This window comes from Panthera pardus, unplaced genomic scaffold (genome assembly GCF_024362965.1).
Source record: "Panthera pardus isolate Hobbes unplaced genomic scaffold, ASM2436296v1 HiC_scaffold_6, whole genome shotgun sequence".
NCBI lineage: Eukaryota > Metazoa > Chordata > Mammalia > Carnivora > Felidae > Panthera > Panthera pardus.
The window spans coordinates 130,056,388-130,078,530 of record NW_026526991.1 but is presented as its reverse complement, the minus strand read 5'-3'; the positions used below and the strand labels follow the sequence as shown (position 1 = coordinate 130,078,530).

General features: G+C 40.3%; 1 protein-coding gene and 1 long non-coding RNA gene across 4 annotated transcripts in view; one reads left to right on the top strand and one right to left on the bottom strand.

The window, feature by feature from the left end:
* Nucleotides 1-5,259, bottom strand: part of UPF2 (UPF2 regulator of nonsense mediated mRNA decay) — a 109,384-nt gene extending 104,125 nt beyond the window's left edge. Inside the window, exon 1 of one of the 2 annotated variants that reach the window (XM_019460800.2) lies at nt 5,136-5,259. The gene's annotated coding sequence lies outside the window, so the exon portion shown is untranslated. Of the gene's footprint in view, nt 1-4,820; nt 4,846-5,135 lie in introns of those variants that run through there. The other variant, XM_019460802.2, reaches the window with a different exon arrangement.
* A 468-nt stretch (nt 5,260-5,727) lies between these two features.
* Nucleotides 5,728-14,404, top strand: LOC128774979 (uncharacterized). Of its 2 annotated transcripts, none has more exons than XR_008419568.1 (3): nt 5,728-5,821; nt 6,897-7,054; nt 12,212-14,404. It is a non-coding gene; the product is annotated as an uncharacterized LOC128774979 (long non-coding RNA). The 2 variants fall into 2 exon arrangements; XR_008419567.1 differs by lacking the exon at nt 5,728-5,821 and adding an exon at nt 5,886-6,088.
* The last annotated feature ends 7,739 nt before the right edge of the window (nt 14,405-22,143 follow it).

Below are 22,143 nucleotides of genomic sequence, written 5' to 3'. Positions count from 1 at the left end.
GCATTATCAGTTATGAAACATAGCATTTAATCATAAATACTTCAGCACGCATCTGAGAATATTTTGAATCAGGTTTTTTTTTTTTTAAGTAGGCTTCAAGCCCAACACAGAACCCAATGCGGGGCTTGAACTTACCACCCTGAAATCATGACCTCAGTTGAGATCAAGAGTCAAACGCTTGGGGCAACCTGGGTAGCTCAGTGTGGGTTAAGCATCTGACTTGAGCTCAGGTCATGATCTGCTGATTTGTGAGCTCGAGTCTCACACAGTAGGCTCTGTGCGGTCAGCACAGAGCCCGCTTCAGATCCTCTGTTCCCCTCTCTCTCTGCCCCTCCCCTCTTGTGCTCTCTCTCAAAAATAAACGTTGGAAAAAAAAAGACGCTTAACTGAGCTACCCAGGCGCCTCTGAATCAGTTTCAATCCCAACATTTCACTTTGGTGAAGAGATTCTGGTGACATTATTCCATACAATGTGCAACAGAAGTATTATAGCAGGAACATAAACAAGCTCCTGCCATCTATAAATGAACAGACAAGGGGCGCCTGGGTGGCTCAGTCAGTTGAGCGTCTGACTTTGGCTCAGGTCATGATCTCACGGTTTGAGTTCAAGCCCCGCGTTGGGCTCTGTACTGACAGCTTGGGGCCTGGAGCCTGCTTCAGAGTCTGTGTCTCCCTCTCTCTCTGCTCCTCCCCTGCTCACACTCTGTCTCTCTCTCTCTCAAAAATAAAGATTAAAAAAAAATTTATATAAATGAACAGACAAAATGACACAAATTCATGCCATCGTTTTCAACCTTATCAAACTTTCAAATACAGAAACCGCCAAATATCTCAAATTAGACTTTGAATCTTTTCATTAGCATCAGTCAAAATTAATCTATAAATAAACATAAGGATGATTATAGAATCTGTATATTCTGTCCTGTATCTGCCAATACAGTAACCATCAGCCCAGGGCTTCTCAGCCTCAGCATTACTGACATTTCGGGCAAGGCAATTCTTTGGGGCTTTTGTTTGGGGGGTGGGGGCTGACACTATTTTGTGCACTACATGAAGTTTAGCAGCATCCTGCCTTCTCTACTGAGGTACCAACAGTATCTTCCCAGTTTGACAACCAAAAATTACTCCACACACTGCCAAATGTCTCCTGGGAGCAAAATCACCACCAGTTAAAAACCACTGCACTAGCCACAAGTAGCTACTTACATGCAAATTAATTAAGAGTTTGAAATTCCATTTTTCAGTCACTACCCGTATTTCAAGTACTCACTTCCACATGGCTAGTGACTACCACATCAGTGCAGATACAGAATATTTTAATTATCACATTAAGTTCTACTGGATAACGTAAGTCTACAGCAGATGCTCTATTAACTGGAAATAAACTGTAGAACAAAAAACTGTATTTCCCAGCAAAATTCAGCATTTTTCTTTTCAAAAAATAAATTTTCTCTGTGTACTAGTTTTCTAATATAATTTCTTTAATGGACAGCAATTCATGTTTTGAGTCCTAAATCATCTCAAATTGCACAGGAGAAAATCAAAATACTTTCTATTTAAGAAACACAGAATTAAATTATTTAAACTGCTTAGTTTATTAAAAGCTAAATATACACACAGTATTCTTAATTATTTTCAAATATAGATTTTAAGTGACAGCAATAAAAACTAGGTTAGCAAACAAAACATTTGCAATAATAAACATTTATTTCGTAAACACACACACACATTTATTTCAGCACTCCAATAAAATGTTATCATAGAAAGAAAACCTAGGCCAATAAAAACACTTTAAGTAATTTTTGGAGGCACATTCAATACTCTATATCTTTTCTCAGCTACCTCTTCCCCTTTTTCTTTTGACTCTGCTGTCTACGTTCTATGCATTTATTTTGACGGTAACACCCAAAGGCTTTAGTTAACCTCAATGGTTTGTAACTCAGAAGGAAAAAAAGCTGTCAATCCCGTTTAGGCAATCATTAAAACACGAAAGAGCATAATTACTTATCTGTGTGGCAAGGTTGCCTTAACATTTATGCTATCTGGGAAGTGCAGCTTACACAGCTTCAAATAACCCACCTTTAATGTGAAAATACCATGCCCTAAAGCAAGCAAACTTTTAAAAGAGAATACTCATAGCTACCACTCACTGGCACCACAGTAAACATCTTACATACATTATCTCATTTAATACTAAAATCTTTATGAGTTGGGTATTATTTTCCCTATTTTATAAATGAGTAAACTGAGACTTGACCAAGTAACTTGACCAAGGCCTCCACAGCTGGTGACAGAGCAGGAATTTGAACCCATACTCTCAACTAAAGTTATTAAGAACCATGCGTACCAAACTGTGAGGCAGAAGACTTGATCATAGATACTGTGACAAATCATACAATAACGTATCTGAATAAAGAGTCCCTAATAGCAGTTTTTACATTACGTTTTTAACTTTTGGCAGATATTAGCGAAAACATACAGGGATGATAATTCCTAAGGTAGCAATACAATCTTATTTAGATTGTCATTATATGCAAAATAGAATACTGTTTATATATAGAGTATGGATTTTCCAAAATGAAGTATCAACAAGCGACATTTCAGTAATACAAGGAACTACACACAATAAAAAGAACGGCATCAAAATTTACAAGTAATGTCTCATTTATCAAGGTAAGACTACATATTAAGTTCTACAAAAACATTAAGAAATTCACTTAGAATCTGACAAATTCATAAAGGATCATTTGTTAGCTTAACAGAGTTTCCTAAACTTCTGTGACTCTACAGTACTCATTTATTCAATAAATGTTTAAGTGCCTACTATATCAAACTGTAGTAGGCACTCATGAATTGGTCCTGCTCTACAGCATGATAAAACAGATTCTCAGTAAGACTCTTAAGTCTTGGTACTGTTAGATTCTTTGAATCCCCTCATCTTTGTATGACAAACACACCCAGAGTACACTTGGAACTAAATTTCAGTGAACAAAAAAATGTGATAAAAATGTACAGGCTCATGTAAAGACGGCAATGCAACACGTGAAAATAACACAGGCTCTGAAATCAGACGCTTACTCTGCAACCTGCTAGCTATGGGAACTGGGCAACTTCTCTGAGTCTACCCATTGATAAAATGGAGGCACTGCTACCTCTCTCAGAGAATTCTTAAACTACTAACAGAGAGACAATTCTTAAACTACTAACAAAGCAGCTAGCATCCAGAAGGCGTTCAATAAATGTTTATTCTTTCACACCGAACACTGAAAAGTTCGCTGGAAGACGAGAGTTTTTAGGGTTAGGACTACTAGACTTTCTCCACTCCAATTCTCGATTTTTACACTGACATGACAGCAGAAGAGTGACCCATCCAATTACACTAGTTTAATGGCTGAGTCAAGCCTCACTGTCCAGTGCTCTTCTCCACTAAATGCCCTGACTCAAGATTTTAAAAGCCAAATTTACAAACAACGTAATTTAGATCAGTACGCACTTGTACTGTCAATTAAACTGTATTTAGTGAAATGCCAAAATTTAAACTATTTTGATAAATCCATGCTTTAATAAACAGCCAAAGATTGTATCTGAAGCGCTTCAAAAAGTTTTTCAAGTAGAGACTAAAATTTTAAATAGACTGCATCTCAAAATAATCAAGATAAATACGAGTGATCTTTTAATTCGAATATGATTAGCTTACAAATTACGCAGTACAATCACAGCCAGTCCTTAAAAGGAAACCATGCTTTTAAAACCACCTTCCTAGCTCCCCGAGTAGAGTCCTGGCTCTTGGGTTGTATATTTTAGTTGGTTTTCTAAAAATACTCTCGATGCCTAAAAGAAAGTAAAACTACCTTATTAGTTAGTAAAACAAGTATCAATGGAGTGTACTGGGGGGGCGGGGGGCAGAACGCAGAGAAAGGGATGTTTCCCTTTTAAAGATATCCCTTTAACAAAGTACCATATGGATCATGTATGAAATCACAATCAGGCTGCTCTGAAAATATTTCAGAGTTAGACAATGCTGTTTTACCTTTTAATTCTTTATTATTCAAAATGTTCTATGGGCAGAATAGCACCGGGGCATTATCTCCCAGTCTCTGGCTTTTCAAAACGTCCTTCCTATCAAGGACTCATTCAAAGTTTTTACAAATTTCACCAGAGTTCAAAACTGGTTTTCTCGAGGAGTTGTACATTTCTTACAAACACCTAAAACTACGATAAACGACAAGGGTGATGGTTTTACTTTGGTCGGCTGCATCACTACATACGGGTCCTCAAAGAGCAAGCGGGCAGGTGGTCCGGTTCACCGTGCACCCCCAAGATCCTAAGGTGGTTCTGCTTGGCCAACCTGACGACCAAATACCCCGTGATGATCTCCTTAGTTCAGAAGTACCAACGAGAGTAAGTACTAGGAGCCTTGGGACGAAGCCAAGGGAAGAACCCTCAGTCTATGTGACTAAACAGAAGTGGAGCAAATAACCCATGCCCACCATTCCCAAACACGCCGAATCCCCTTCCCCTCCACACACATGTCCCACAAACCCCTGCTCCGGCGGCACATTCCCATACCCAACACGCTTCCCCGCCACAACTCCCTTTCCCACGGGTAGCCACGGTCACCTTCGCGGACCATCCTCGCCCCAACCCCAACTTCTCACCCCACACTCCCTCACCACCCGAGACCGGGACTCTCCGACAGGTCTCCCCACTCCACATCCTCCCACACACGCACCCTCCCCACTTCCTCGCCCTCGCTTCCCTCCCGGCTCCCGAAGAGCTTTCCCCAACCTCCCCTCGCGCCACTCCACACCCCCAAACACCTTCACCCCGCCACAGCAGGCTCCCCGCCTTCAGCCCCGAGGCCCAGCCCGGGCATGTGGGGCAGACACCCCCTCGGCCGCCCCTCATGTCTGCCCCGGGCCGGGGGCGCCCGCGGTGATGGGAGCCTCCGGGAGAGGGGTCTGAGGAGGACGACGCCGGAGCTGCGGTCCGTGTACTGCTCGCCGCCCCCGGAGCGCTGGGGTGCGGAGTCGCCTCTTGGGTCCCTCGGGGAGTAGGAGTCCAGGCCGGTGCCCCCCAGTCCCGCTTCCTCCCGATCGTTGGAGCGGAGGGGAAGGAGGTTCCCCGGGACTCACCTCGAGCCTGTTGTCAACATTAGCCCCGGGTTTCCCAGCACCAACTCCAGCGCTCGGGCTCTCCCCTCCCCTCCCCCCACCTATCTCGCAGCCGAGGGCCCGCCTTCCCTCAGCTCCCCCTCCTCCCTCCGCCCGCCGGCCCTCCCGCCCGCCACTCACCAGCGCGGCCAGGCTGCGAGTGGGGGCGGGGCGGAGGGTGGGGGAAAGGAAAAAGCCGTCCACGCACTTGCCTGATCGCAAACTGTCCGGGTCTCCATTCCGCCGGCATGACGATGCCCTTGGCTTAACGCTGGGGTGGCGGATCGCGAGAAAACACTCATAGATGTGCGACGCACAAAGCGGCTAGTTCAAATGGTCTACTCGATGGGAGGAGCGAGTTTTTCAGACAGGCAACAAATAGGGCAGCCACAACCAGCACCTCAAGCCAGGTCCCCAGCGGAGGGGAGGAGTGTTACAAGGACCGAAGGCAGGAAGTGGATTGGTCGCCTGGAAAGGGAAAGCGCCTGAATTAGAGATGCGCAGGCGCAGGTACTGCGGGCCGGAGGGGAGGGGGGGGGGTAGCTAGAATGGGGTGGGGCGGAGCTAACAGGAGGTAAGGAAGGGCGGTGGAACAGTAGGAGAATTACGGAGCGCCATTAAGGACAAGTTTGGCCACGTGATCCTCAGGGGAGTTTCCAGGAGCGAACGTAAGGAAGAGGTCTAAGAAGGGAAAGTTTGATTGGACTAATTCAAGGGGTGAGGTTGAAGACTTAGGAAGTTAGAAACTGGAGAAGCTAAAGAATATGGCTGGTGAGGAAGGTACAGGTTGGTTAGGAATGGGTCTAGGTTTGAGTGCCCTAGAAAGACTACGAAAGTCCCGTAGGGGAATTTCCAGAAGCAGTTTTTAGGTGTTCCACGTAAAAACAACCCAGAGTGAAGAAGAATCAAGGTTTTTCCTCAACAGGTCTTAGAAGGTACCCTGTTCTAGCAAACGAATTTTAAAAATTACAATGAAATGACCTCCATGAAGTCATTATTGTAGTCACAATTGGCTAGTCTTGTCATTTCTTCCGAATGTGAAACGAAGTCAGCTTCTTAAAATGGGTATTAGTTTATCAATTGAGTTTGTGTATCCGGCCTCCGATTTTTATTGAAACTGTGCTTGGATCTGCCAACATGATTTCACCGGGTGTTCGTACTGGTTGGCTTTGGCTGATCAGGAGCCAAAGGAACAAAGGTGCCAAACTGGTCTTGATTCTTGCTTGACATGTGGCGCCCCACCCGATATACAAGCCCACAAAATGAGCTGCTACCAACCTCAACTACTTGAGGAAGGTCTAGGTTCACTTATATTCAGCTTTTGCCCATTTGCTTCTATTTACTATTTTCCTATCCCGTTTAGCTTGCAAATTGCCTTCACAAGTTAAGGGTTAATGTTTCCTGTACTTAATTTTTTTCCCCCAAAACACTTACTTCCAAGAGGTCAATCATTTAAAGGGTAGTGAAAGAGAAAGACAGTACTACAATTCTGTACCTCTGATAAACAATTAGGAGAGAACTGTCCCAAAACACCTTACTGGGGATGACCACCAGTGTTCTTTTCAAAAGTATTTCTCATTTTGTCTGGCTACCCTAAGAAAATTTACCTATGCTGTTAATAAATAAATTCTGCTTATCCTAACTGAAGTCAACTTTTGCCTTTCATCGAGTATTAAAAGGAAACCAACTGAATACATGGGATCAAAAAAGAGGAGAGCATTAAAAAAAATTTTTTTTTTCCAGATGCAGGGCTCGAACCCACAAACTGTGAGACCATGACCTGAGCTGAAGTCAGATGCTTATCGGACTGAGTCACCTAGGCGCCCCAAGAGGAGAGCATTTTTATGGAGATTTTGCTTATTTTAAATTTGTTTTAATTAATAATCATAATAATACTGTTGGTAAGTATTAGGATTCTCATTTTACAGAAACTGAGTCACAGAAAGATTAATTTGATACCACAAAACTAGTAAGCATAGCATTATATGCAAATCTAACTGAAAACCCAAGATATTTTTGATGTATCCTATTGCCTTTATGCCTAGACTTTTTCATAAACTGAAAATGCTCCCCATTGTTTTCTTTCCAAAGAAAGATGTCAAAAGCCACCGGAGCCTTCTAATGTGGGGTATCATTGCAATCTGTAACTGCAAGAAATACATTTCTCTGAAGAAGCCATCATTTTTGCATTCTGATAATTCAAACTTCACTTTTTCAGTAACTCCATTATATTTAGCTTTTAAGGGTTTAGATATATCATTATTTGAGAAAATTGTAAAAAATGCCTTTTTCTTTTTGCCTGTTGACAGAACTGTATGATATGAAAAAAGAAAAACCTGATATGTATATATATATACTTACATGATACTATTTTCTATTTAAGGGGCCGTTGGGTGGCTCACTTGGTTAAGTGTCCAACTTCGGCTCAGGTCCTGATTCCACAGTTCATGAGTTCAAGCCCCGCATCAGGCTCTCTGCTGTCAGCAGAGTCTGCTTCGGATCCTCTGTCTCCGTCTCACTCTGCCCTTCCCTACTCACTCTCTCTCTCAAAAATAAATAAACATTAAATGTTTTTAAATCCAGTTACAATGCTGCTTCTCAGAAGAAAGCAAACGCAAAAGAAAGGGATTACAATATCAGGGCAGGACAAATCCTAAATTTAAAAAAAAACACATGTGAGATGAACTGCCTGGTGCTCTGCCAGAAATATGCTGTATCTTGAACAAATCCATCTGTCTTTTAGATGCTAATGTCCAGTTTGACTAAGCTAGTTGAAGCTACCTGTTTCTTTAAGCACCCACCTCTTCAAAGTATATGGTGGAAATTTGTCAAACAACTTTACCTTTGTCTCTCTACTTAATAGTTTCTCGAATGTGTTGTGATATATTCATTCAATAAGAAATATCTAAGTGAGGGTACATTTAAGCAAATGTAAATATCACATATATGAAACATAATAGTACCAGTTACCAAATCATTGAGATATCTCATGGGACTGGAAGATTGAAAATCAGTTCACTAATACTGCCTTCTATTAATTTGAGCAAAATGGAAATGAAGCAATGTGAGCTTACTCTTTTTTTTTTCTTAGTTTTGATAAATATGTGAGTCAAAAAAGCAAAATAAATCACAAGATTTTATGAAGTGCTTAGAACAGTGCCTAACAAATTAGTGAAAGTCCTGTAAATGAGATTATAATCTAATGAAGGAGCTGGATAGTAAATAAGCAAAAAGTTAAAAGGTTGGAATATATGTAGCAAAGGAAATAAACAGGGTAATATAATGGAGAGTAACTGGAGAGAAAGAAGAGGCTGGCTATTGTAGAGTGGTCAGGAAAGGCTTCTGTAATGATACAAAATTTGAGCTAAAACCTGAAGAATTGAAAGGTTCAAGTTTTGCAACTCGATATATAGATCTCCAATGGGCAGAGAGGAGGGTTGTGGCATAGACGTGACAATTAGAGCATCATCAACATTGCTAGTATTCAAGGTCATAAGAAAGAATGAGTTAACCAAAGAAAATGTAATAAGAGGAGAGGGTCCAGGATTAAGCTCTGAGAAACTTCCAAATATAGTGGTTAGGTCTCTAAAAACGAGGAGTAAAGAAAGGGAAAACCTGGAGAGTGCAGTGTCACGAAAGCCCCAAAAAAGAAGCATCAGGAAAGGAAAAGTGGTTAACTGTCTAAAATATTGTTAAGAGAACATAATAATGGGGACAGAGAAGGGCTCATTGGATTGACACTATAGAGATCAATATTGACTTTGTAGGTGGCAGTTCAATGAAATAATGGGGACAGATTGGAATGGTTCAGGACTAAGTTAGGGATGGGAAAAGTGAAGACAGGTATTTGAAAAACTATTGTGAAGAGCCGCAGAAAAATATAACAGGAGGAGATTATGGGAGGATTTTGTTTTGTGTTTTTTACATTTATATCTTTTTTGTATTTTTTTATGAGAGATATAGAGGAAGTATATTAATGGGAATGATCCAATAGGGAGAGAAATATTAATGATGCAGGAGACAGAAAGAAGGTAACAAAGGAGCAAAATCCTTGTGGTAAAAAGGAATGGAATCTAAAGTACAAGCAGGAGTGCCTTTGATAGCAGTGGCATTTCTACAAGATATTAAGAGAGAAGACAGAGAAGATGGATGCGTGGACAGGTAGGCTTGTAGACTTGGAAGGGGGACTATAAAGAACTTCCTCCTTGATCATTCCTGTTTTCTCAATGAAATTGGAGGCAAGGTCATCAGCTAAGAGTGAGGTGAGGGAGAGACTGGGGGAGGTTTGAAATAAGAGGGGAAAGTAGGAAAGAGACACCTTGAAGAGTGTGAAAGCAATGGAGATGCATACTAAGGATTGTTGCTGACACACTACTTGATGTTTCTGATCATGAATTTAAAGTAAAACCATCCAGCCTACATATGCCAATTTCTCAAGAAGAGATGAACAGTTCGTTTTTTTTTGTTGTTGTTGTTTTGGGTTTGTTTGTTTGTTTTCCATGAGAGGGATGACAAAGAAAAGAGTAAGGGGATTGTGTGTTTGCAAGAGAGTGATAATCATGAAGGATCATGGGTGCGGAGGGAAGTTAAAGGGAACAAGATGTGAGTGTGCATAGGGTTAACATATTGACAGGAGTAGAGGTTGCAAAGAAAATGGTGACCAAAAAACTGTTTAATAACAAAAACTCAACTGAGTATATTTGGAAGATCTAATTGGCTTTATTAAATGATTCATGAATTGGGCAGTATACCATCTAGGAAATAGGAAAAAAAAGCTCCATCAAGCTGTAGAAAAGAGACAGTTGGTTTTTTTGTATTTTTTTAAATGTTTATTTTCTTAAGAGAGAGAGAGAAAGACAGAGCGTGAGCAGGGGTGGGGCAGAGAGAGAGGGAGACACAGAATTTGAAGCAGGCTCCAGGGTCTGAGCTGTCAGCACAGAACCTGATGTGGGCCTCGAACCCATGAACCGTGAGGTCATGACCTGAGCCAAAGTCAGATCCTTAACCAACTGAGTCACCTAGATGCCCCAAAAAGATACCGTTTTTTGCTTTGTTTTGGTTTGTTTTTTCTAAGTTTATTTATTTATTTATATGTATATAATTTATTGTCAAATTGGCTTACATACCCAATGCTCATCCCAACAAGTGTCCTTCTCGATGCCCATCACCCATTTTCCCTCTCCCCAACCCCGTCATCTACCCTTAGTTTGTTCTCATATTTAAGAGTCTCTTGTGGTTTGCCTCCCTCCCTCTCTGTATTTATAAAGAGACAGTTTTTAAAGGTAGAGAGTGGAATAAAGGAAATTATTAGCAAAGAAGGCACTGTTTTAGGCAAGGTCACCCTCGTAAGGGGAGGAATATGAGTGTATTCCTAGTGCTGACCAGAAAATTCCATGGTGACTGGTTAAAGGCTACACTCCTGTGAGGACTGCAACTGCATTAGGTAGTTAGTCTTGGTTTGCTGATATGAGGCCTTCACCTAAGTGACGCCATTTGGGCCCCGTGGTTTGCTTCTTTTTTTTTCTTTTTTTTTTTTTTAATTTTTTTTTTCAACTTTTTTTTTTTTTTTTTTTTTTTTTTTTTATTTTGGGACAGAGAGAGACAGAGCATGAACGGGGGAGGGTCAGAGAGAGAGGGAGACACAGAATCTGAAACAGGCTCCAGGCTCCGAGCCATCAGCCCAGAGCCTGACGCGGGGCTCGAACTCACGGACCGCGAGATCGTGACCTGGCTGAAGTCGGACGCTTAACCGACTGCGCCACCCAGGCGCCCCCCGTGGTTTGCTTCTTAACAAAACCAAGAACATCAGTGAATTAAAGGGGATAGGGGAGGACATCAGAATGTGGTTCCGGAGAGCTGCGGTAGCTGGGAGTAGAGACGAACAAGTCCAGAAGACCTGAGGGCTTTTAAAGAGGATGGAAGAGAACTAGTTTAAAAGCCACCACGGAAAGCAAGACACGTGCATCTCTGAAGTCAGACTGCGTGAATTCAAATTCTAGTTCCAAAATACACCAGCTCTTTGAGCTGGGGCTAATATTTTAACCAGTTTTTTTTTTTTCTTTAGCCAGTTTAGATCACAGCTTTTAATTCTTAAAAATCTTGATAACAGTACTTTTTCATAGGGTTTTGCGAACAGTAAATGAGGTAATTCAAATAAAAGCACTTAGCTCACAGTATATGCTCTGTGTTAGCTAGTACTAAATCATTTCAGAAATATTAAACACAGTCATCTAAAGGATCTAATTGGCCTTGCAGTTCATATAAATAGTGTTTCAACACATCTTTCCTTGCCTTAATGCAACTATGACATCATTGCACCTGAAACCTTTTACACCAAGCATTGGAAATCTTGTGCTAAGAAGATGCACTTAAAATGAAAATTAAAAATAAAAGGGGGAAAATCAGATCGCCACAATGTACACTTTAAATATTTTACAATTTTATTTTTCAATTCTACCCCAATAAAGCTGGGAGGCCAGCAGGGGAAGAAAAGGAAGAGATTTCTCAGCTGTTGTAACCAATAAAGGCAGAGGTTTGTAAATATCATCTTTTTTTTAATATGTACTTTTAATTTTTTTAATGTTTATTTGTTTTTGAGAGAGAGAGCGCGCGCGCACGAGTGGGGGATGGGCAGAGAGAAAGGGAGACACAGAATCCAAAACATGCTCCAGGCTCTGAGCTGTCAGCCCAGAGCCCCACACAAGGCTCGAACTCACAAGCTGTGAAATCATGACCTGAGCTGAAGTCAGATGCTTAACCAACTAAGCCACCCGGGGGTCCCTGTAAATATTGTTTCTAATTCTGGTTTTACTTCAGTGTGTCCAGCAGAATAACCGATCTCAATATTTGGGGGGAGGGAACTAATGAGTAAGTGGTAAGAAAGCTAATCCCAGGTCATCTAATTGTCTTAATTTAATTCCTGAACTATATTTCTGAGTCTTTGCCGTGGGACAGCTGTGATGAAATATTCCACATATATTCAAACCTAAAATGTTCAAAATTGGACTTCATGTTGGTCTGCAACTCCACTACTTCTTTTTTAATTTTTATTCTTTCAGTTAATGGTGCTAAAGGGCATCAGAATATGCCACGCCAAAATATGGCACTCCAGCATGACCGTTATTTTCAGCTGAAGACAATTGAGAATCAACAGCTTCAGGAAGAATTCTCTAGAACTCCCCTTATCTGCATAAAAGCAGTGCATGAATTTCCCTTTGTGAAGGTTTCTGCCCCACCCCCAACTCCTGTATCAGGAAGAAGAGAGGGACTCTTATCACTGGTGATAGTCAACACCCAGAAGCGTTTGCATAAACAGATCAACCACAGCAACCCTTATCTTCTATCAGTTTCCCCATATATTTCCAAGTCACTTCCCCACACTGTGTCATCCCTTGAAGCCCAAGCCCCTTCCCCTTTGTTACAATGATGCACAAACCTTGAGTCTAACTGCTTCTTTGTGTTTTACTTCTTTTTGGTGAATTCCTGTGCATGTAAATATTAATAAAAATAGTGTCTTTTCTCCTGTTAATCTTTTGTTAGCTTAATTCACAATTCCAAATGAAGAACATAGAGGAAAAGGTTTTCTCTGGTAGTTAGGTAGTCCTTATTCCTCACCCCTTGTCCAAATACAATCCGCATGTCTCAGAAAGATAGGGGCGTCTGGGTGGCTCAGTCAGTTGGGCGTCCGACTTCGGCCCAGGTCATGATCTCATGGTTTGTGGGTTCGAACCCCGCATCAGGCTCTGTGCTGACAGCTCAGAACCTGGAGCCTGCTTTGAATTCTGTGTCTCCCTCTCTCTCTGCCCCTCCCCACTCAGGCTCTGTCTCTGTCTCTCAAAAATAAATAAACATTGAAAAAAAAAATAAAAAGAAAGAAAGATCTTGCCTGGGTCCTCACCCATCTCCCCACCCCCACAGCCTCAGTTCATACCCACATAATTTAAACCCACACTGCTGGCAACCATCTCTTAGTTCTCCTGCCTAATTGCTTCTAGTCTTCTCCACTTCTGACCTCAGAGGGTCTTAGATCATTTAACTCCCCTTAGTGGCAATCATCCCCAAACTTCTTTGATCATACAATCATATGGGGAGGGGAGGAGGGCATCCTCCCAATGCATGTATATTTACTTCGATACAAACTGTGTATATATGTAATACTACACAAATATAGCCCCCCCAATAGAAAAGGTAAGAATAAAAAACTCACAGAAATTCTAATATTTTTGCCTAAGTAAATCATCTTGCATACCCCTTTGTGCCAGTCTACTTTGGAAGCCACTGACTTATGAGGTAAAACTCAGAGTCTTCAGCAGGAGCCCCTAATAATGCATACCTTTTGCCTATATATCTAGTCTCACTTCCTACTATTTTCCCCACAGGTCTAAGTTCTAGCTATAATAAATAACCTGCACAGACTAGACTTCCTCTTCCCTTAGTGCACATATTATGCTTTGGTCTAGAATGCCCTTTCTCCCATGAATGTGTTCTAATTAGGAGTTCAAGCATCATTTCCCCGGGGAAGGGATTCTTTATCACCACCAGCCCACATATATCCAATTAGGTCCCTGGCCCTACCTGGTTTCCATAGTAGCCTCTGAACATCTCTGTTATAACATTCATTATATTATATTGAAATAATCTGTTTATATTTGTTTTCTCATTAAAACTGTGAGCTCCTTGAATATATGATTTATAGCTTCTTAATCTTTGTGTCCTGGGGCCACAGAAGGCATTTAATAATATTTTGATAGAAGAATTATTAAGTGAATGAATAGGAAGGGGATTAGAATATTCCACTCCAAAATATGCCACTTTGGCATACAAATTATTTTGAGCTGAAAGCAATTGAGAATCAACAGGCACAAAGAAGCCGCCTCCGGCCTTCCATTATCTGACTGAAAGTAGAAACCTCTGTGAAATGAGGACTTCCATTGATCTTCTCTCAGAGAGATCTGTGACCATGAAGAAGATGGAAAGTTGACACCAAGATGAGTCTGAACAAACAAACCTTACTAAAACAAGCCTTATATTCCATTAGTTTCCACATATATTTACCTTCCCATAATTTACTGCCCCTAGAAGTCCAAACTCTCCTTTGTCCAATCACTTTTCCATAATTTATCACCCTTTGTTAAAATGGCATATAAGCTTCTGAATCTATTTCTTTGGATTTTCACTTCTTTTCTGTGTAGCCTCCTTGCATGTAAAATTAAAAACATCAATTAAAGTTGTAAACCATGTCCTCCCTTTAATCTGTCTTTTGTTAGCTTAATTCATACACATCAGCTATAACACCTAAGAGGATAGAGGAAAAGTTTTTTCTCTTCTACAAATGCTGGCTTGGAAGAGGCAGAAATATCTGTGTACTGATGCAGGAATGTAGGATTAAACCAGAGCGAAAATAAGGTGACTGGGTGGCTCAGTTGGCTAAGCGTCCAACTTTGGTTCAGGTCATAATCTTGTGGTTTCCAAGGTCAAGCCCCATGTTGGGCTCTGTGCTGACAGCTCAGAGCCTGGAGCCTGCTCCAGATTCTGTGTCTCCCTCTTTCTCTGTCCCTCTCCCACTGGCATTCTGTCTTTCTCTCTCTCAAAAATCACCAAACATTAAAAAAAAAAAACTAGAGTGAAAGGGCGCAACACTTTAGAGGAAACAATCATAGACTGTAGTTTCATTTTTATTTAATAATTTTTTAGAGAGAGAGTGTGTGTGTGTGCACAGGGGAGAAGGCCAAAGGTAGGGAGAGAGAGAATATGTAGGCTCCACACTCAGCACAGAGCCCAACATGGGGTTCAATCTCACGACCCTGGGATCATGACCTGAATTGAAATGAACCCTTGGATGCTCAGCTGAATGAGCCACCCAAGTGCCCCAACTTCTGTGTCAGTGGTAAAGGAATGGGTGTAATTTCCAACTTATTTGTCGTTGGGAAGACTGTACTGCAGACACAATTATGTTTACATTAAACTTCCCTAAATTTTCCCCCATAGAAGCTGTAGAAGTAGCCATTCGTATTGTGTTTTGCTCCCTTTCTTCCATCTTCATGAAAGACTCATCTAAACCCTTTGGTTTAAATTTCTCATACCCAACATTCAATGTCATTTAATAATAATGACATAAACTGTCATCTTTTGGTACTTCCTAAATTGCAAGTTCTATGCAACTATTCTTTTATTATTTTTTTAATTTTATTTTTAAAAATATTTTTCTTTTTAAAAAAATTTTTAAAGTTTATTTATTTTTAGAGAGGCAGCACAAGCAGGGTAGGGGCAGAAAGGTGAGAGAGAGAATCAACTATTCTTTTTTTAAATTTTAAAACAGCTCAATCATAATACAGCTAACATTGCTTATTTACTATGTGTCGGCATTGTTCTAAACATTTATATGCACTAATTATTTAATCCTTACAATAATCCAATGTGATAGGTACTATTAAGCCCATTTTACTAATCGGGAAAATGAGGGACAGAGCAGTTAGGGAACCTGTCCTCGTTCCCAGCTGCACTGTCAGTGCAGAGCCCAAGGAGGGGTTCGATCCCATGAACTGTGAGATAATGATCTGAGCCAGTATCAAGAGTTCTGAGGCTTAACTGACTGAGCCACCCAGGCACCCCACCCCTTCCACTCATCCTCATCTCACTTAATGGCATCAACATCAACTCAGTTGTTCCAGAAGCAAAGCTAAGAAAGGGACAAGGGATGGGTCACTTACCTCAAGGATATTTTCTAAAGGAGCAACATTTACAATAGTTTTCTTTTCTTTATTTTTTAAATGTTTATTTATTAATTTTGAGAGGCAGAGACAGAGCGTGAGCAGGGAAGGGGCGGAGAGAAAGAGGGAGACACAGAATCCGAAGCAGGCTCCAGGCTCTGAGCTGTCAGCACAGAGCCCAATGTGGGCTTGAACCCACGAACCATGAGATCATGACCTGAGCCAAAGTCAGATTAAACTTAACCAACTGAGCCACCCAGGCACCCCAACAATAGTTTGCAAAGACAGTGTGTTAACATGATAGTTGTTATGGCTCTGATGAAATGATGTGAGAGTGAAAATAAGACCATGGCACAAGTAAAGAATATGGTTTAAAAAAAAAGTACTTTAAAAATACACTCCCTCCTTCACTAAGCAGCAGGAGAGGATAAGGAGCTTGTTACAACCTGATGTTGTCCTTCAGTTATTCATCCTTGACACCTCTGTTTACTTGCATAACTCCTATTTCATTTTTAAGGTTGCAGTTTATGTAATCCTCCAGACTAGGTAACATTTGCCTCAGTTACATGGTTTCATAGCAGCTTATACCCACCCTTCATGATTCTTTTACAATTATAATTAACTATTCATGTGATTACTTCTGTTTGACATTGTAAGCTCCTGAAAGTAGGGACCATGTCTGACTTTTTCACTTCTATATTCCAAAGAATCTAGCACAATGCTAGCATATAGTAGGTACTCAATAAATATTAAGTAAATGCCTGTTACTTTCCATCGGATGAATATATGCCAGATTGATTTTCAATAAAGTAAAATAATGTCAAGGTTCTATTGTGTTGGGTAGGAGATGGGAGTCACTGAGTTATAGAATGCGAGAATTGGAAGTACTCTCACAGAACACTCAAGATAAATACCACTCAAGCAAACACTTAAAAAAAAATCATTATCCCCACTCAAATACTTTATCTTTTGGGAGACAAGATAAACAGAGGAAAAAAATGTTCAGCTGAAAACACTGCCTCTATGTGTTATGGGAATTCAGGAAAGGAAGGGGTCAGCTTGGGTGCATCAATTAGAGGTTTCACAGAACACAGGTGGGAGACCTGAGCTGCAAGTCTCAATGGTGACAGATGGACTTTCTGAGAGAGTGAGCATAGAGATGAAAATCAGAAGTTGGAAAAGGAAAACGAGAGAAAAAGCATTCAGAATAGAAACCAAGGATAGAGGACTAACAGGGCAAAGTGTCATGGCAGCCAGTGGAAGAGTCGCAAGATTGAATGCATGGATAACAGACCAAAAGGATGAGCACAGTGCATCCTGCAGTCATACATTTCTAAAAAGGGTCACATAGCTATGGTAGGTGGTCTCTAAGATGGCCTTCAATGATGACTGCCTTCTGGTCTTCACACCCTCATGTAATCCCCTCTCCTTGAGCCTAGGCTGAATTTAGTGACTAACTTCCAGTGAGTAAAATACAGCACAAATGATGGTGTGTTAGTACCCATGTTAGTTTACAAACACCAAGATGCAGCTTCCTCTCTCTCTCTCTCAATCTGAGGGCAGCCAGTTGCCATATGGTGACCTATTCTTCAGAAAGGCACACACAGCAAAGAACTGAGGGAGGCTTCTAACCAACAGCCAATGATGAATTCAATCCTGCTAACAACTACATGGGTGAAATGAAAGTCCATTCTCCCCTAGATGAGCCTTCAGATGAGACCACAATCTCAACTAGCAGTCAGACTGCAACCTCGTGAGAGGCCTGGAGCCCCAGGTACTGAGCTGAGCTTTGTCTGGATTATTGACCTACGAAAACTGTGAGATAATATGTTTGTCTTTTCAAACTACTATATTGTGGGGTAATTTGTTATACAACAACAGACAAATGATATGATAATAATCAAAGTTATTTATATATTTTTAATGTTATATGTTATATATACTCATATATATACATACACATATATATGTATATATGTATATATGTGTGTGTGTAAATATATATATATATATATATATATATTTATTTGATAAGTTAGATATATTCCACAGTGTAGGGGGGAAACTAATGAGAACAAAGAGAAGAACTTTGGTATTAACCCAAGGAAAGTAAAGATATTAAGAAGTAGTCGTTAAAAAAATTTTTTTTTAACATTTATTTATTTTTGAGACAGAGAGAACGATCAGGGGAGGGGCAGAGAGAGGGAGACAGAGGATCTGAAGCAGGCTCTGTGCTGTGAGCATAGAGCCCAATGCAGGGTTCAAAGTCTTGAACCATGAGATCACGACCTGAGCTGAAATCAAGAATCGGCCACTTAACCGACTGAGCCACATAGGTGCCCCAAGAAGTAGTCATTTTTTAAAAGAATTTCCATTAATCAGGAATTAAATAAGATTAAGTAACAGTAATAGAGAAAGATGTTATTTTTTAGCCTAAAAGATTCATTGGAATAAATTTCACCTTTTGCTCCTCAATTTCATGGGTCAGAATAGTTGTTCATATTTACCTTACTCTTCTTAACATCTCTAGTAAAAGTGGGCAGGGGTAAGGAGGAAAAATGAAATTAGTTACCTTTGGCAATAGATAAATGTTGGGTTATATATAAAAAAGAATAATGCATGTATTGCCCCATTATCACGGTAATTTGAAAATTCTTCTTAAAAAAAGTTGCTGATGGAAGAAATTAGTCTACCTTCAGAAGTATACACTTTAGCATGCTCAGTGCTTCAAATAGGGCAAAGAACCCAAGGAAAGACCTTTCTTCAAAAATAAAATAGGCCTGTTTCCAGCCTGGTGAACTGACTGTTCTCATATTTGAACATTCTGTTAATAAAACAGAATAAGCTGTATAAAGGAGGAAAAACTTTTCCCTCTACCCTCCTAGACTCTCTGGCTGGGGTCCTTCAAATTACAGATTGACAAAAGACAGATTAACAAGAATAGAGTTTATCAACACATGCATTGTGTGTGTGCAAACACAGGAGAAATTCAGTGATGAGTAACTCAAAGGAGTGGTTAGAACTTGGGCCCATATGGCATCTTAACAGAAGAACAATAAATCTGTAGAAAATATGAGACAAAGGAAACAGGGTTTAGGCTTTCAGGGGTGGCAAACTGTGGAAAGGTAAATACAAAAGGGAGTCAATGGAAGGTAAGGTTTATTTTAGTGAGTTTGTTATGTAGATTCCTCTGGTGCCTTCTCTGAGCTGATTAGCGTCTATAGTTGTGTCCAGTGATTAAGAATCATCCTGCCCTTCTTATATTTGCTTTTATATTTTCTTAAATTGCCTTCAGCTCAAAATGATCCTTATGCCAGTGTGGCATATTTTGGAGTGGCATACCATGAACCCCTTTAGAGGATACCTAGAATATTCCTATTCTCATGCTCAATCCATTGCTAATTGTCTTGTACCCTGACACACAGACTTACTTATCAGGCCTCATGCAGGCTCAAGATCATTACATTCTAGGAATTATGCTGAGAGCCACTACCATGATTAAGACCTTGTAATAACAATATAATAATAATAATAATAATAATAATAATAATAATAATGATAGCAGCTAATATGTATTATTTACATTATGCCAGGAGTTGTTCTCAAGTGTTTTATAGTTGGCTACACCAACACCATTAGGTAGGTAGTATTACAATTCCCATTTTACAGATAGGGAAACTAAGACTTAGAGTGGGACTTGGCCATGGTCCCAAAGCTAGCAGCAGGATTTCAACACAGGCTGTCAGGCTCTAATATCCATACATTCACTGGACAAATGTTTCTGGGGTACCTATTTTGTGCCAGGCCCTGTTTTAGGCACTTACGATACAATGGTGAGTAAAAACTACAACAATCTTTATCCTTAGGGAGCTTACATTTAGTTAAGGGAGATAGACAAAAAATGAGAAGCAGATTGTATGGTATGTTAGGAAATGATATGCGTTATGGTAAAAATAAGAGTGGAGTAAGGGGGAGCAGACATATGAGGGGTGATGAGGCCACTGGTGATTTTAAGAGGGACATCAGGGCAGACCTTTCTAATTTTCAGTTACAGTTTTAAAAATATTTTATAAATGTTTAAAATTTAAAATATAGCTTTTTATTTTAAGGATATTATAAGTAAACTCTACACCCAACGTGGGGCTCAGATTCACAACCCTGAGATCAAGAGTCACATGCTTTACTGACTGAGCCAGCCAAGCGCCCCTAAAATTTAAAATATTTTTAAACGTGAAAGATACAGAAAATCATAAACCAAATATCCATGTTCTCCGACAATTGGACAAATGCTAAAATTTTGAAATACTAACAGAGATAACATTTTGAAATATTTGTATCAGAATTTTCAGAAGTACTACAACATTGTAGAAATCATAAAAGCTGCTGTCCCACCCATTCTATTCTTCTCTATGCCCCCCATAACCAATTTACTAAAATTGAAATGCATCCTACCTAACCATATATTTATACTTTTACTATATATGTACATATTCATTAAAAACACACAGACTAATTTGGCATATTTTTAAAATTTGTGTGAATATCATTCCTATCAAATCTCCCCTCAACTTTATATTCTTGGGAACTATTTATGTTCTATGAGTACATCTAGTTCATTTATCTTTAATTTCTGTGTGGCATTCCATGGTATAAATAAGTTAAGCCTACATTTTCCCCTTCTCCTCTAGTGGCCCAATACACTTTCTTTTACTTTTTATAGAAAGCTTTAGAATAAAAAACTTTTAGAAATTGAAGAAACTTTAAAGACAAGGTAGACCATGAGGAAATAGAGTGGTTGTCTCCTCCCAAGATCACATAGCCAATCAATGGAAAAAATAGAATTAGAATCTGTTAGCCTGATACCCAGTACAACACTCAAGCAACTATGACAGCTTTACCTTTTTTTTAATGTTTTAATTTATTTTTGAGATACAGAGAGACAGAGCATGAGCAGGGGAGGGGCAGAGGGAGAGGGAGACACAGAATCTGAAGCAGGCTCCAGGCTCTGAGCTGTCAGCACAGAGCCTGACGCGGGGCTCGAACTCACTGACTGTGAGATCATGACCTGAGCTGAAGTCGGACGACTGAGCCACCCAGGCGCCCCGACAGCTTTACATTTTAATTCTAGTTATCTATATAGAACTGTACATAGAACCATCTCTACATCACTGTATCTATCCTGTGTGGATGTAACATAAGAATAAATAAGAGAACAAAACATTTGTTTTCCAGGAATAATAAAACTATTAAACTATATAAAACTGTAGTTTTATAACAGTATTAGTAGTTTAGTAATGATTATAATAGCTCTTTTTCCACAGTCTGCTATGTATTTTTTAAATTGAATGTTATAATTTTAAATTCAGGCAATAGCAATATGAATCAGATATTAATTCTAGGAAATAAGTCTGACTCAGTGTGGATGAAGTATGGCAAGTTCAGGAACGACCCAAGGCCGGAAGACCATTTAGGAAGCCATTGCGGTACTCCTGGAGACAGGTGCTGATGGCCCAGACTAGGCAGTAATGATGGAGAGTAGAAGGATTTGAGAACTATTTCGGATATACTGTACTTGGGGTCCAGAGACGGGATCTATATCATCTTTATTCCCAGTTGCTGCCTAGGTTTTTGCACATTTCCCTGCTGATTTGAATCCACACGTTAGGGGGGGCTCCTGGGGGGGTCAGTTGGTTGAGCCTCCCACTCTTGGTTGCCGTTCATGTCATGATCTCACAGTTTGAGCCCCAAGTCAGGCTCTGCACTGTTAGCACGGAGCCTGCTTGGGATTTCTCTCTTTCTGCCCTAACCCTGTTTGCCTGCGCATGTGCGCTCTCTGACTCTCTCTCTCTCTCTCTCTCTCTCAAAAAATAAACATTTAAAAATAAATAAATGAATCCATGCCTTATGGACATGCCATACCTTCTTCCCCTCCTCAGCATCAACTGCCACCTTCCTACTTGTTCCTCTTCATTCACCAGAGGCTTCAACGCAAGACGAAGACCTCAATTCTGGCCATTTCCAACCTGATGTTAATGTTCCAATGGCAACTTGCCTAAAGATCTGACCTCTCAGTTCCTTGACCTTCACACCTCTGATGACATTTTCCACACTCTACTTTAGCCAACTAACCTTATCATTGTCAAATTTTGCATCACTTCAATCATCACATCAAACACCCCATTTTCTTGCTAAGATCTTCTGTTCTAGCTCAGATTCTCAGGCACCCCCAGTTTACCTATTCTTCAACCTTGTTGGAATCGCCAGCCCACTGACACCTCCCT